Here is a 15,286-nt window from a genome sequence, read left to right as displayed (position 1 = left end):
ACAGCATAAGCTGCAGAATGTTGACTGCTACTCAAAGCACCCTCTATTTGTAATTGCATAGCACCACAGAACTAATATGTTAAGTGAAACAGTGTAATAATTTATAAACACACTGCATAATTCATAGATTCAGGAAAAGAGATAGTGTCATAAATGTACATCAAGCACTACACCACTCCAAACAGCCCCCAAAACTTAATGGCAAGCCAGACCACAGTCCACCATGCCACATTAGCATGCCCAGCCACTAAGTGCTCTTTCAAGGCCCTCCTCAGCCGCATAACTCCATCTTGAGATCTTCTAATAGCCCATGTGTCATCAGACAGCTGGTCCACCTCCACCCTGGTACCAACTTTTCCCCCTTTGCCTCAGAGATATTATGAAGGACACAAAAGACAGCTATAACCACTGAGATCTCACTCATTTATTTTCTCATTGAGATCCAATCTTGGGAGTACACACCATCAGCGTCCCTTCAGTCTACCAAAAGAATATTCAGTTTTCATTCTGCACCTGCTAAGATGATAGTTGAATCATTCCATGGTGCTGTCACAATGACCAGTGTATGGCTTCATGAGCCAGGGAAAAAAGAGTAGGTTGGGTCCCCCGGGCTCACTACTGGCATTTCAATATCACCAATGGTAATTCACCGGTCAGGAGAAAATATCCCTATTTACAGCTTTCTGGATATGGTGAACCTTGTTTTATTCTGTAATTGTGAAAGTGTGCTTGTATTTTAAGACTTGAAGACTGTAAGTAATGACTAATAAAGAAGATATTTAATGAGACGTCAGAAATAACTATCAAATCCCTATCTACACAACAATATAAAAGAAATACTGTTACTTCTTTTGCCATGTTTAACACATATTGTTTGATTACTTTCTAAGACTGTGGAAAACAGACTTTTTCTCTCCCTAACACAGTCTGATGTATCCATTTGTGATGTGCAATTTTTCTCACTGCTGTTTCTGTCATCATGTGAGGCTGATTCTTCTTTATCATTTCTCTCCTTTTCATGGAAACCAGATTTTTCTTTGTCATTACTCTCCTTTCCATGTGTCACATTCTTCTTTATTATCACTCTCCTTTATGCCACCAGGAAAACTGGAAGATTCTCCGTCATTTCCCTCACATTTCCATTCCTTATCTTCATGTAAATCTGCTAATTTCTTAGTAATAGGATTTCCACCATTTACACTTCGCTCCTCAATTTCTTCTGCACTAAACTCTGCCGATATTGATGCCTCAATTTTGAATGGGCTGGGCAAAATTAAGGATATAACATTTCCAGTAAATGAGCAGAAGCAACACTTCTTAAAGTCACATTGCAAAAGAGTATTCGAGAATGGTGAGAAACTAAATTGGCATCAGCTAGTTTACTTGAAATCAACTGACAAAGTGTTCTGGTTTTGTTGCAAAATATTTGACAAGAATGCCAAATTGTTGCTTGCATTTTTGGGGTACAATTACTGGCAATAACTTTCCAAGTAAAGGAACACTTTATCTGTTTCTGGTCTGTGGGTGACTCCACTGGAAAAGACCTAACAGAACTGTTGAACATTTTGAATGAGAATAAAATAAAGCTTCAGGACTATCCCGGCCAAGGCTATGACAATGGCACAATTATGAAGGGAAGACACAGTGGAATCCAGGCAAGGATCCTTGCGCTGAATCCAAGCGCTTTCTTTGAACCTTGCCATTCCCTCAACCTGGTTGTATCAGATGCACTGTCATCTTCTTTAGATTCAATATCTCTCTTCAAAGTACTGCAAATGATATACATCCTGATTTCAGGATTAACTATTAGGTGGAAGAGCCTCATGGACAGTGTTACAAATCTGACTGTGAAGACACTAAGTGACACTTGCTGGGAGAGTCACACTGACAGCATAAGGCCAGAGAGGTACCATGTGACTGACATTTATGACTTCCTGATAGGCCAGAATGCGACACAAGGTGCAAAGCCTGGAAAACCAGATCACTGACTTCATGTTTCTGGTCTCAATTGTGGTTTGGCATGATATTCTGTTTCAAGTAAATGTTATAAGCAAGGCATTACAAACTCAGCTGATGGAAACCACAACTACTATTTCTTTGATGAGAAGTTGTCTTGATTTTGTTGTGGCCTACAGAGACAATGGATTTGAAGACGCCATCACTGCTGCCAAATAAATGGTGGAAAACGTAGGAGTTGAGCCTGTCTTCAAGAAAACTTGTATTCATCAGAAGAGAGTTTTGTTATGAGGGCAGAGATGAGGTGATGAGAAGCTCAGCAGAAAAATTAAAGAAGCGGGGGGGCGGGTTGCTTGTTCGTTGACACTGCTCGAATGTCCATTGAAGAAAAGTTTGGAAAATGAAGCACCACAAAGAGATTTTGGAGTGGGGTATTGTATGGCTTTAGTAAACTGCCGGCAGACTCTTGAACAATTGTATGGACTTCACTGGACGCTGACCCATGGGGAATATTTGGATGTCAATGATAAAGACACCTATGTCAAATTGGACAACATCTATCACATTTTGCAACACTGGAAGCACTCTCCACTCCAAGTTCTCCATTTTATTCATGATGCAGAGCTGAAGGACACTTTTCCTAATGTGTGGATAGCTTTGAGGATTCTGCTTGTGCTGCCAGTCACAGTTGCAAGGGGTGAGCACAACTTTTCAAAGCTCAGGCTCATTAAAACATATCTTCGATTGACGAAGGCTGACAACAGACCAACATCGCTTGCTATTTTATCACATGAAAATGCCATTGGCCAGTCTTTGGATCTCTCTGGTGCTGTGCTTCAGTTTGCAAAGGAAAAGGCAAGAAAAGGGACCTTTTGAATTAAAGGACTAGGATTAACATTCTAAGACTGTCACCTACTGTAACACTATTTAATACTGGTCCACCCAGTGTTGGTGCACAGTTCAATTGCTTGATGTTAGTACATTTCAGTTATTCTTCAAATTAAAAAGTTTCTATAAGCTGAGAGGAAACAAATGTTTTTATTTGCTTATATATGGCATGGATAAATACAGATTTACAGATCCTAGTGTGCAAATTTATTGTCTTGTATGACAGGGATAAATCATGCATGCAAATGTGCATCAAAGTAGTGAAATGGGCTACAAATGCAATAAAAAATAAGGTATTAAAAAGTTTAACAAATGGAGTGGGGGCACCAAAGATGCTCCTTGTCTGGGGTGCCATTTGGTCTACGGCTGGCCATGATCATCAGTTTGTTTTCTATTGTGCTTGTTAACACAGTTAACACAAGAGAAGAGATGTGAAAATACTAAAGCTTTATTTTTAAGCTTCATGCTGTTCAGTCCAGTATAGGAAAGTTAAATTTATCTCTACTGTGTTATAAACATTTGTTGCTAAAAGCAGTATAAATATATAAATCAAATACTATTCATTACGCATTCATATCACTAATCATTTTCAAATCTCCAGCATAAAACAGATACTTGCCCAACAGCAATGCAACTGAAGGGCCTATGGTGTGCTTGAGGTTCTATGGGACTGTGTAGCTTCATCAGAGCTAATTATTGATGTACTAATATATACTATTCACTTGCACATACTGTAAAATGAATACTGCTGCTAGTACGTAGGTGCTACTGGGTCTTACCTGTCAGTTCCTTTTTGTTTGCTTATTTTAAATGTATTGTTGTGAAAGCCTACATATAACCAGTAGGTCATCAAATGTTTCATAAATACTAATTTGGGTCACATTTTATTTTAAAGTTCCATTCATAAAGGATTAATAAATGATTAATGTATATTCTAATTGTGTTAGACACAACTAGTATATGCCAGAGTTTGTTATGAGCACATCAGTAGGAGGTATTGTGACAGAATGGGATAAGTCTGTAACAAATAATGAAATCTTTAGTACTAGATTTTGTAATCCTGAAGGGGGTCAATTTTATGAATTTGCTGAGGTGCCAGTTTGTTTTAAAACCTGAAACATAAGAAACTAGATTTGCCAATTTGAGTGTTATAGCCAATATTAGAATGGACTCTAACAGGATAACTCCCTATTATTGAGTCCAGGGAGCTTTAGCTTACTAATTAATGGTACTGTTGGGTTCTTTTCAGGTCATCTTTTAATTTGAACAATATTTCTCAAATCAGAAAATTGGTTATCCAAATCAACAATTTATTTATTCACCCAGAACCACATGAGTATACAATCAACAGTTCACTAATCATGTGTAGACACAACCAATGTTCTAGGTATGTACTGCACAAGCTATACAGTCTTGTAAGCAATTGTCAAAGTCTAGGGTTGAGGCTCAGTATTTAAGATCATCAGTCCTTTAGTACCTAACACATTTGTCACCCTTCCAGTATTTCTCCAAGGAGTAAGGATATGCTTGTCTTTAATACACTCTTTAGAGTGTGGCCCCTGCTATTGGAACAGATTTGATCCAAAAGGGACAAGTTTAAAATATGAACAGCAATTGCTTAAAGTTATTGTTCAAATTTCCCTTAGGCCAATTTGCTTGGATTTATAAAGGAGGTATTCATATAATCTTAGTTAATATCTAAAGCATTGTTTCCTGAGGCCTCCCCAGAGAGAGCAGACTTAGTAAGATAGTCTTCAGTTATTTATATTAAAAAACAGAAGGAGAAACACAATCTTCTAAATGAAATCTGACCACTTCTTACTCTCTTAACCCTGGGATGTTAGGAGAGCCCTTTCCACATGGCTGATCTGGATGTTTGCAACTTCTTCATGGGTTCAGTCAATGCTGAGGTCTCACATGGTGACCTCAGTTTCATATGTATCTCCTGGTTTCAGGGCTCACTGGAGGGGCTGCCTGCTGATTTATTTTGGAAATGTGCCAACTGAATAGTCAGATTTCAGTTCTCTGTTTCTCTGCTGCTTCCATCGGTATCCAGTAGACGGCAATGGTGTATAACAAATTTCTTCAATCATTTTCTAATCGGAGGCTTCTTATGTTTGGTTTATTTCAAGAATTGTATTTCAATATTAGCTGACACTATTAATTGGAATTTCATCCTTTTAAAGCAATTTCTTTTAATGATCCAAAGCTATACTCTGTTTTATATCTTTCAAAATTCCTTTTCCTTGTGCCAGACAATCCCTATTACTTCTAGAATGCCACTTATAACTACTTATAATTAAAACCCACCAAAATACTTTATCTTCCAAATTTGTTGTACATACTTAATAAATTCTTTGATTATATATAAACATTTCATGTTACTTAGGGTTTAGAGCAGAACAATAGACACTATCCACATAAAGAGAAATGTAGAAAGCAAATGTGCAGCTTCTAATATGGGGTAAACGACATATTGATATGGCAAAACAGGTTACCCATAGTACATTTGATTTGCAAGTGAATAGTTCATAATTTGGGGTTGAATGTTGCAAACAGAGAATGCACAATCCTCCACTATTTGCAGAAATGCAAGAAGAACTGCAACATCAGGGGACATGATGAGTTCTTTGAGGACAGATTGCTAAGGAAGGCAATGAAACCAAATGAAAGGTGGGTGGTGGAGTTCACAGAGCAACTGCAAGAAGCTGAGTACTGTTTCTGGACCTGAGAAACAGGCACTGACTGGGATCACACTGTAATGTAAGTTTGGGACAATGAGCAGGAGCTGCAGAACTTTTGGATGCGAAAGCTCACATTCTTGGATCTGTGTGCCAAGTTCATCCCAGCACAGGGACAGCAGAGTGAGAATTTCACTGACAGTTGAGAAGCAAGTAGTGATTGCACTCTGGAAGTTTACAACACCTGATTGCTACTAATCAGTGGGAAATCATTCTAGAGTTGGAAAATCCACAGTGGGGACATCATTCAAGCACAGATGCTGATAAAATCCATGTACAATGTCTAAAGTTAGTCTACTAACTATAGTATGAGCTAAAGTTTGGCATGAAGATGCCTGTGTCCCTCAGATATACCAATCATTCCAATTTTAGGGTGATACTGATAAATGCATTAGAGATCAGGATCAACCTCGTAGGAAATACATTAAAGTGCTTAAGCAGTGACATTTTTGTCGTTAGTGCAAATTAGCAGTCCTTTCTCTAGACCTCTTTAGTGAACTGCTATCTGGCAACAATGAGGATTTATTATTTATTTTTAAAGAGCAAGAGCCAAGCTCCGGTCTCGCTTACATTGCTGCAAGTCCACTGGCATCACTGGACTTTAACTAGCGTTACTGAGAGCAGAATTTGGCCCACAATATTTAATCTCCTTTTTCAGAAGCAAAAATACAATATAGATAAACTATCAAGACGCATGGGGGGGCTTCTGTATGACAAAAGAGTAAAAAGCAGTAAGAATACAAGGCCTGTTTAGAGAAGAGAAGATTAGGAAGAGAGATGACAGAGGCACATATAAAATAGTGGGCTAGAAGTTCCTTTAAGAATTGCCTATGCAGAAGAAAGAGGAACATTCACCCAAGCTTACGGAAAAATGCCATCTAATGTAGCATATTCAAATTCCCTGAAATAAGATACAGCATAAGGCACTTCACCAATAGAGATAGTTGAAAAGTTTGAACAAAATAGTTTACCATCAGAAAAGGGGGGGGGCGGAGAGCTGCCACAGGGCTGGGGGTGGGGGGCGCAAGGTGAAAGTTTCGCCTAGGGTGCGAAACTTCCTTGCACCGGCCCTGGTCTTCAGTTATTTATATTAAAGAATAGAAGGAGAAATACAACTGTTCCTTCTTAAGTCAACTACACACAGGGAAAGAAAGTGGGAAAAACCAGCAGAAGATAGAAAATGCTGTTTCTAATTGTGTCATTTTTACTTGCAGTGTAGCTGCTGGGGAGGGTGAGGATGGTGAAAGGCTAATCTTAAAAGTGAAAGGAAATTCAAGGATTTGGTAAAACTAGTCATCCATGTCTAATCAAACTACCTCCTTCACCTAAGGAGAATGTGCAGAGAACGTTTTCCAAAGCTTGAAACAGAACCCAGATCTGTGGGGTAGCAGACCCATATTTTATTGCCTAGACCTCGGCCTACCATATAAATTGCTTCAAAAATTTGTACTTTGGCTAACTGTAAAATGGGCTACTAACAATTTCCTGCTTTTGGTAAAGTGCTTTGAATCTGCACATAAGTATACACTACACAAGAGCAAAGAATTAGCATTAGCCACATTTTCCAGATGTGGTAACTAAGGCTCAGAGGTTCAGGGACTGGGCTGGGAGGCACTGTGATCTAGTGTCTTTAGGCACTGTGTATGGTACCAGAAAACCTGAGTTTTAGTCTTAAGTTTGACCTGTAAGCCCCAATTTTACAATGAGCTCTGCATGGGTATTGGTGGTCTGCATGATAGAACACATTGCATGATCAGGGTCTGAAACTGCTCTGAATTTTTAGCACTTTTGTGAAACAATATTCAAAGTAATGTTAAGCTGTAGTGTGCATGCATACATGGCCAGCATAGTTAGGTATTTAACATGCAGCTGTTGTCAGGTGTGAATAGTGGCTCAGATCCATAAATGGATTGAGGTTTGCACTGCTGAGCATTGCAGTGTTTAGAAAATCACAGAAACTCTGATCCATAAAGCCTGAGTTAGATGCCTAGACTCTATGCAATGAATGGGGAGAGATGGGCATCTTAGAATGCAATCCACAAAAGCCAGCAGCCTAGGTGGGGAGCTGCCTAAGCTAACCAGTGGGATTGTTCTACTGTGGATAAATATTTAGTCATTGAACCAGTGGCTTAGAGTATTCTCCTGAGAGGTGGAAGACCTCTGTTCAAAATACTTTCTCCCCTTCTGGTAGAGAGGAGGGAATTGAGCCTGGGTCTCCCATGTCTTTGGTGAGCACTCCTACCCCACTGGTCTAAAAATTATAATATGCATAGCACCACCTATTCCTTGGGCCAGATTCTGAATGGGATCCAATCTGGTAGGCCTCTGAGCATGACTATTGGACTGAGCCCCACAAGCGGGATAGGTGGCTAAATGCCTATCTTCTTCTGATTTATGAATTGCTTTGGGGCTTTTCTGGGATATAGGCATCTGGATGCCTAGAGTTGGGTAGCAGTGTGCATTTGCTCAGACACAGAGACTTAGACGCCAAGGAAACTTTTACTCCGAAAACTTAGGTGCCAAGTGAATTTAGGCACCTACAGGATTCTAAGAGTTTTGTGGATCCCATGGAGCCTAAAACTGGGACTTAGATTCTTAAGTCTGGGGTTTAAGAACCTAAATACCTCTGTGGATTGGGACTAGTGTGCCTGATCTGAAGACAACAGATGTCAATGGGAGTCTTTTAATTGACATCAGTGAACATTGGATTAGCCGTAGAATGAAGCAGAGCTCCACAGAAGTCATTAGCTTGGCCAGTGCTCTTCTTTCTTTTAAATTAAAAATCTGGGAATCTGGTCATACAATTTAAGTATTTTTAAATTGTTATCTTTTATCTACACATAACATTGACCACCCCAGAGCAAACCTGGGACCTCTTGAAGTTAAAGTAACAACCTCTACTGCTACATCTCACTTAGCTAGGGCTATTGCAGGCTCATCACTCGCTAAGTGACCTAGCCACCACTAGAGAGGGACACAATGCGACACCGAGCTGGCAGGGGTTAAATAATAAAAGAAAATTGTAAAGATGTTAAACCTAGGACATTCCAAAACCAAAAAATCCCTTTGTTTCAAAAACATGTAAAGGTTTGTAAATTAAAACAATATAGCTACCTATCACAATTTACAAAACCCACTAAAAAGGAAATGAGTTGTTAAGGATATAATATATCTTACACTACAATAAAAAACATATTACTCTTAAGTATAAAGAAATGCAGATTTCATTGCAACAAAGTCTGACCCCAACTAAATAATATTGATGAGAGACAGAACAGTAACAACACAAACCCGTTTTGAAAAAGAAAAATATTTTTGTCTGATTGTGCCAGTACTTACACATATGATCTGAATCATTTGAGTTGTCTAATTGATATTAATGGGAACATTCATATAAGTCAAGTTGGGTGTAAATCTTTTTATGATCCAGAACTAGATATATACCTGCTAATGACAAGAGCCTCCAATGCATGTCAACTTACACTCATAACAACCACAAATTGATTATTTACATTTTTTCTACAACTTCATACTCAAACATCAATTATAATTACTTCTTAAAAAGACTGTATCTGTCAGTTAATAAATTGTTATAGTAGTGTTACCAGATGTTGCTGTTACATGTAGTCTTCTACTTTTTTTCTTGGATTGCAAGCAGATGTTCAGTTTTAGGAAGACATGTTCTCTATGTACCTATGCTCTTTATGCGGTGTTGTAGCCACGTTGGTCCCAGGATACTAGAGAGACAAGGTGGGTGAGGTAATATCTTTTATTGGACCAACTTCTGCTGGTGAGAGAGACAAATACACAGAGCTCTTCTTCAGGTCTGGGAAATGTACTCAGAGTGTCACAGCTAAATAATACATCATAATATGTGTTAACTACTTATTCTAAATAATCTGTTCCACCTTGTATTTAGCTGTGACACTGCGTACATTTCCCAGCCCTGAAGAAGAGCTCTGTGTAAGCTCGAAAGCTTGTCTCTCTCACCAACAGAAGTTGGTCCAATAAAAGATATTACCTCATCCACCTTGTCTCTCTAATGCTGTTGTTGTTAGTTTGGGTTATGCAAGATTCTGTGGAGAGGGAGCTGTTTGAGTAGCAGGAGACTGGCACATGAAATTGCAAGCCCAATAGCAAGGATTTTTAATGAATCTGTCAAGTTGGGGGTCTTCTCCCTAAGACTGGAGAATTGCTAATATAGTTCCTATTTTTATGAAGGGAAAAAAAGTGATCCAAGAAACTATAGGCCTGTTAGCTTGGCCTCAATTGTATGCAAGGTCTTGGAATTTTGAAAGAGAAAGTAGTTAATGACATAGAAGTGAATGGTAATCAGGATAAAATGCAAACTGTTTTTTTCAAAAGGTACCTCATGCCAGACCAACCTGATTTCATTCTTTGAGAAGATAACTGGTTTTTTTTAGACAAAGGAAATGCAGTAAATCTAATCTACCCAGATTTTAGTAATGCACTTGATACAGTTCCACATGGGAAATTATTAGTTACATTGAAGAAAATGGGGATTAATGTGAGAATTGAAGGTAAATAATTAACTGGTTAAAGGGGAGACTACAACGGGTCATACTGAAAGGTTAACTGTCAGGCTGGAGGGAGTTTACTTGTAGTGGAGTTCCTCAGGGATTGGTCTTGGGACCAATCTTATTTAACATTTTTGTTACTGACCTTGGCTCAAAAAGTGAAAGTGTGCTAATAAAATTTGCAGATGACACAAAGTTGTGAGGTATAGCCAATATGGAGGAGGACTGGAATATCATACAAGAAGATCTGGATGACCTTGTAAACTGGAGTAATAGAAATGGAATGAAATTGAATAGTGTAAAGTGGAAGGTCATGCACTTAGAGACTAACAAGAATTTTTGCTATAAACTGAGGACTTATCAGTTGGAAGTGATCAGGGTTGGCTCCAGCTTTTTTGCCGCCCCAAGCAGTGAAGCGGAGGGAAAAAAAAAAGATAAAGCTGTGATCGGCAGCACTTCGGCGGCAGCTCTACCTCGCCACTTCATTCTTCAGCGGCAATTCAGCGGCGGGTCCTTCTCTCCAAGAGGGACTGAGGGACCTGCCGCCGAATTGCCGCCAAAGACCCGGACGTGCCACCCCTTTCCATTGGCCATCCCAAGCACCTGCTTCCTTTGCTGGTGCCTGGAACTTGCCCTGGAAGTGATAGAGCAGGAGAAAGAGCTGGATGTATTGGTTGCTCACAGGAAGACTATGAGCTGTCAATGTGATGTGGCCGTAAAAAAGTCTAATGCAGTTCTAGGATGCGTCAGATGAGGTATTTCCAGTAGAGACAGGGAAGTGTTAGTACCATTATACAAGGCAATGGTGAAACCTCATCTGGAATACTGTGTGCAATTCTGGTCTCCCATGTTTAAGAAAGATTAATTCTAAATGGAATAGGTGCAGAGAAGGACTACTAGGATGATCCAACGATTGGAGAATCTACCTTATGAGAGGAGACTCAAACAGTTTGACTTATTTAGCCTAACCAAAAGAAGGCTATGGGGGGAAATGATTGCTCTCTACAAATACACCAGAGGGATAAATACTAGGGAAAGAGAGTTTATTTAAGCACCAATGTGGACACAAGAACAAATGGATATAAACTGGCAAGTTTAAGCTCAAATTTAGGCGAAGGTTTCTAACAATCAGAGGAGTTTCTAACCATCAGCTTTCCAAGGGGAGTTCTGGGTGCAAAAAAACTAACTGGCTTCAAGACTGAGCTTCATAAGTTTATGGAGGGGATGGTCTGATAGGACTGCCTACAATGGCATGTGGCCCATCAGCAATTGCCAGAAGCAAAAATACCCAACAGCTGGAGATAGTACACTAGATGGAAACAACTTTGAGTTATTACAGAGAATTCTTTCCCTGGTACCTGCCTGGTGGGTCTCACTCATCCATATGCTCAGGGACTAACTGATCACCATATTTGGAGTAAGGAAGGAATTTTCCCTGGATCAGACTGGCAGAGACCCTGAGGTTTTGGGGTGGGGGGTTTCCTTCTCCTGCAGCATGGGACACAGGTCATTTGCAGGTTTAAACTAGTGTAAATGGTGAATTCTCTATAACTTGGAAGTCTTTAAACCATGATTTAAGAACTTCAGTAATTCAGCCAGAAATTAGGGGTCTATTTCAGGAGATAATTTGTGAAGTTCTGTGGCCTGCAATGTGCAGGAGGTCAGCCTAGATGATTATGATAGTCCCTTCTGACCTTATAGGTCTATGAAAGTTTGCTTGTGCCTGGTGCAGGTCACAGCTGAGAATGCCAAATTCAAGACAGACTGAAAAAAACCAGAGCAGTCACATCCCAAAACTGGTGGTTATTCTAACATTAGAGTTCACCAAACCAGTAACAAAAGTGAGTTCCTGTAAAACTACACTGATTAACAAAAAGCCAAATTATAGTCTCCTTAGGCAATCCAGCCCCTACCACCACCCAGACTTCTGGTCTGTATGATGAGAAGTTACTGAAAACCAGATTCATCACACATAAGTAGGGCCCTACCAAATTCACAGTCCATTTTGGTCAAGTTCACGGCAACAGGATTTTTAAAATAGTAAATTACATTATTTCAGCTATTTCAATCCGAAATTTCATGGTGTTGTAATTGTATGGGTCCTGACCCAAAAACGAGTTGGGGGAGGGGGTGTCACAAGATTATTGTAGAGGGGTTGCGGTACTGCTACCATTACTTCTGCACTGCTGCTGGCAGTGTTGTTGACTTCAGAGCTGGGCAGCTGAAGAATGGCAGCTGCTGGCTGGGAGCCCAGCTCTGAAGGCAGCACCACCACTTGCAGCAGCACAGAAGTAAGGATAGCATGATATGGTATTGCCACCCTTACTTCTGCATTGTTGACTGCATAGCTGGGCCCTCAGGCAGCAGCCACCACTTTTTGGCCATCCAGCAGTGCAGAACTAAGTGTGGCATGGTATGGTATTGACACCCTTAATTCTGTGCTGCTCCTGTTAGGGTGCTGCCTTCAGTGCTGGGCGCTTCGCCAGCAGCTGCCGCTCTCCAGCTGCTCAGCTCTGAAGGCAGCACAGAAGTAAGAATGGCAATACTGCAACCCTGTGAAATAACCTTGTGACCTGCAACTTCCTTTTGGGTCAGGACCCCAATTTGAGAAACACTGGTCTCCCCTGCTTTTCATCGGTAAAACTTTTGTCATTCAGGGGTTGTTGTTTTTTGCTTCCCACCCCGAACAAGAAAAGTTTTACTGATGAAAGTCCAGTGTAGACAAAACCTAAGTGTATGGAAAGTTACAGGCAAAAGATGGAGTCTTAGATCACCCGTCCTTGTCACATGTCCTTACATGCCTTGCTGAATCATTGGGCAGCCATTGCCTCAGAGCTCTCTGAAACTTCTCCAGAAGGGGCTCATTGGGTGAGCAGATTGTCCTTAATGGGCCATCAAGCAGGCTGGTTAGCCTTAATGCAAATCTCTCTTGGGGGGGTGTCACCCAAGGACACAACACACGTTTGAGATACAAATACAAAAACAGGAAAATCATATTTATCAGATTACAGCTTTTCCATTGATACCTTACATGACATACTTTGTAACAGATTTAGTGCAATTTTGTAACAGTGGTGGCTGTATTAGTATTCTTCCTGTCTATTAGGTCTGCCATCTTTCTCATTACTGGTAGCCAGACCCCCAAGGCCCTGCCCCATTCCCTGATTCTTTCCCCAGGACCCTGCCCATGCCCCGACTCTTCCACCCAAGGCCACGCCTCTGCTCCACCTCTTCCCTCAAGGTCCTGCTCCCTTCTCCACCTTTTCTCTAGAGGTCCCGCCCCTTTCTCTGCCTATTCCCCCCAAGGAATTGCCCCTGCTCTGATCAGACTTTCTGGACAAAAACTGGGCACCTGGCACCCTAAATGGCACCTGAACACAGAAACCCAAAACTGGACTCTCTGGGTAAAACACAGATGGGTAGTAATCCTACTTTCTATACAGCATCACATCTTGGTCACTGAGTAGATGGATTTTCGAGGTAGAGTTGCTCCCTGAGCAACTGGGTGTTTGGTGTTAAGCTACGATACCTGAAAGAAGGGATTCCCTACATGCTTCTTTGTAGTCTATTCTATTCAGGTTCCTATATTGCCTTCCTCAGACAAATATGTGAACAACTTCCAGCAGTGCATTGAGCACCTCCATTCCAGGACTGGAGTATGTATGTGAGTAAAACAAGTTACACTTAGAATATACCAAAATTCAGCATCACTAACTTGTCCTCCACTGGGAAGCCAGCCTGCTAAGCTCTGGAAGTCTGCTACCATTCCACAGAGAGGCAATAATGGTGTAAGAATGGAATACTGGTGTTGGAAGAAGGAGAAACAATATATTAAGAGATATTTCCCTTTTAACAGAATCCATTGAGACAGTGGTGGGCAACCTGTGGCCCGCGGACCACATGTGGCCCATCAGCGTAATCCGCTGGTGGGCTGTGAGACAGTTTGTTTACATTTGCATGGCTACCTGCAGCTCCCAGTGGCCGCAGTAAAGGGAGGGGAAAAGACAAAAGTCTCTCGCAGGGATGAAAGATTTTTGTTGCCAAATCTAGGTGTTTTATTTTAAAAAGGGACCTTGCAGTGTGTATGCTATCGCTGATTTGTCACCAAAAGGCAGTTTTTGGTGACAAAACTTGCCAGTGTAGACAAGCCCTAAGAAAGGGCTTGATTGAAATAAAAAGAGAAGATTGTTATATAAGAGACTGCATTTTGTATTGGGAAAATGAGCAGGGCAAAATGGGATTTGGGTAAGCACAGAGGAGCTTACAGTAGTTGAATTGAATAATGATCAGATGGGCACAAACAAGGATTCTAGTGGTGGGAATGGAGAAGAAATGATGTGATTTAGAACTCTTATAAACGAAGAAGCCAAAAGGACCAATGTATCCCACAGGGGCTATACAGTGAATTTTGTTACAATTTGAATGAAGAAAGACTTAAATATGGAGAATGATTTATAACATCTAATTGAAACCATACCTGTCAATATTTGAAATGTATAGATATGTATATTTGAGAGTAAAACAGAAACACAATTTTTAACTGTACTGAAATACATATAATTAGGAGTGTTTTGGAGGGACTGAGTAGAAAACATTAAATTCTATTAAAAATATAGTCTTTCTGTAACCCCACTCTATCTATGGGTTGGCAGAACTATATACTGACATTTTTACTTCAGTATCAGTAGGGCCCTACCAAATTCACTGTCCACTTTGGTCAATTTCACAGTCATAGGATTTTAAAAATTGTAAATTTCATGATTTCAGCTATTTAAACCTGAAATTTCATGGTGTTGTAATTGTACAGGTCCTGACCTAAAAAGGAGTTGGGGGCAGGGAGGGTGTCACAAGATTATTGTACGAGGGTTTGTGGTACTGCTACCCTTACTTCTGCACTGCTGCTGGTGGTGTCGCTGACTTCAGAGCTGGGCAGCTGGAGATTGGTGACTGCTGGCCAGGAGCCCAGCTCTGAAGGCAGTGCAGCCACCATGAACAGCACAGAAGTAAGGATGGCATGATATGGTATTGCCACCTTTACTTCTGCGCTGCTGCTGGTGAGGCACTGCCTTCAGAGCTGGACGCACGGCCACCAGCCAGTGCTCTGCGGCCACAAGACGCTACTCTCTGGCCATCCAGCTCTGAAGGCACAGAAGGAAGGGTGGC

Source organism: Mauremys reevesii, linkage group 1 (assembly GCF_016161935.1).
Source record: "Mauremys reevesii isolate NIE-2019 linkage group 1, ASM1616193v1, whole genome shotgun sequence".
Lineage (NCBI taxonomy): Eukaryota > Metazoa > Chordata > Testudines > Geoemydidae > Mauremys > Mauremys reevesii.
The sequence above is the reverse complement of the archived record's forward strand: the minus strand, read 5'-3'. Positions refer to the sequence as shown.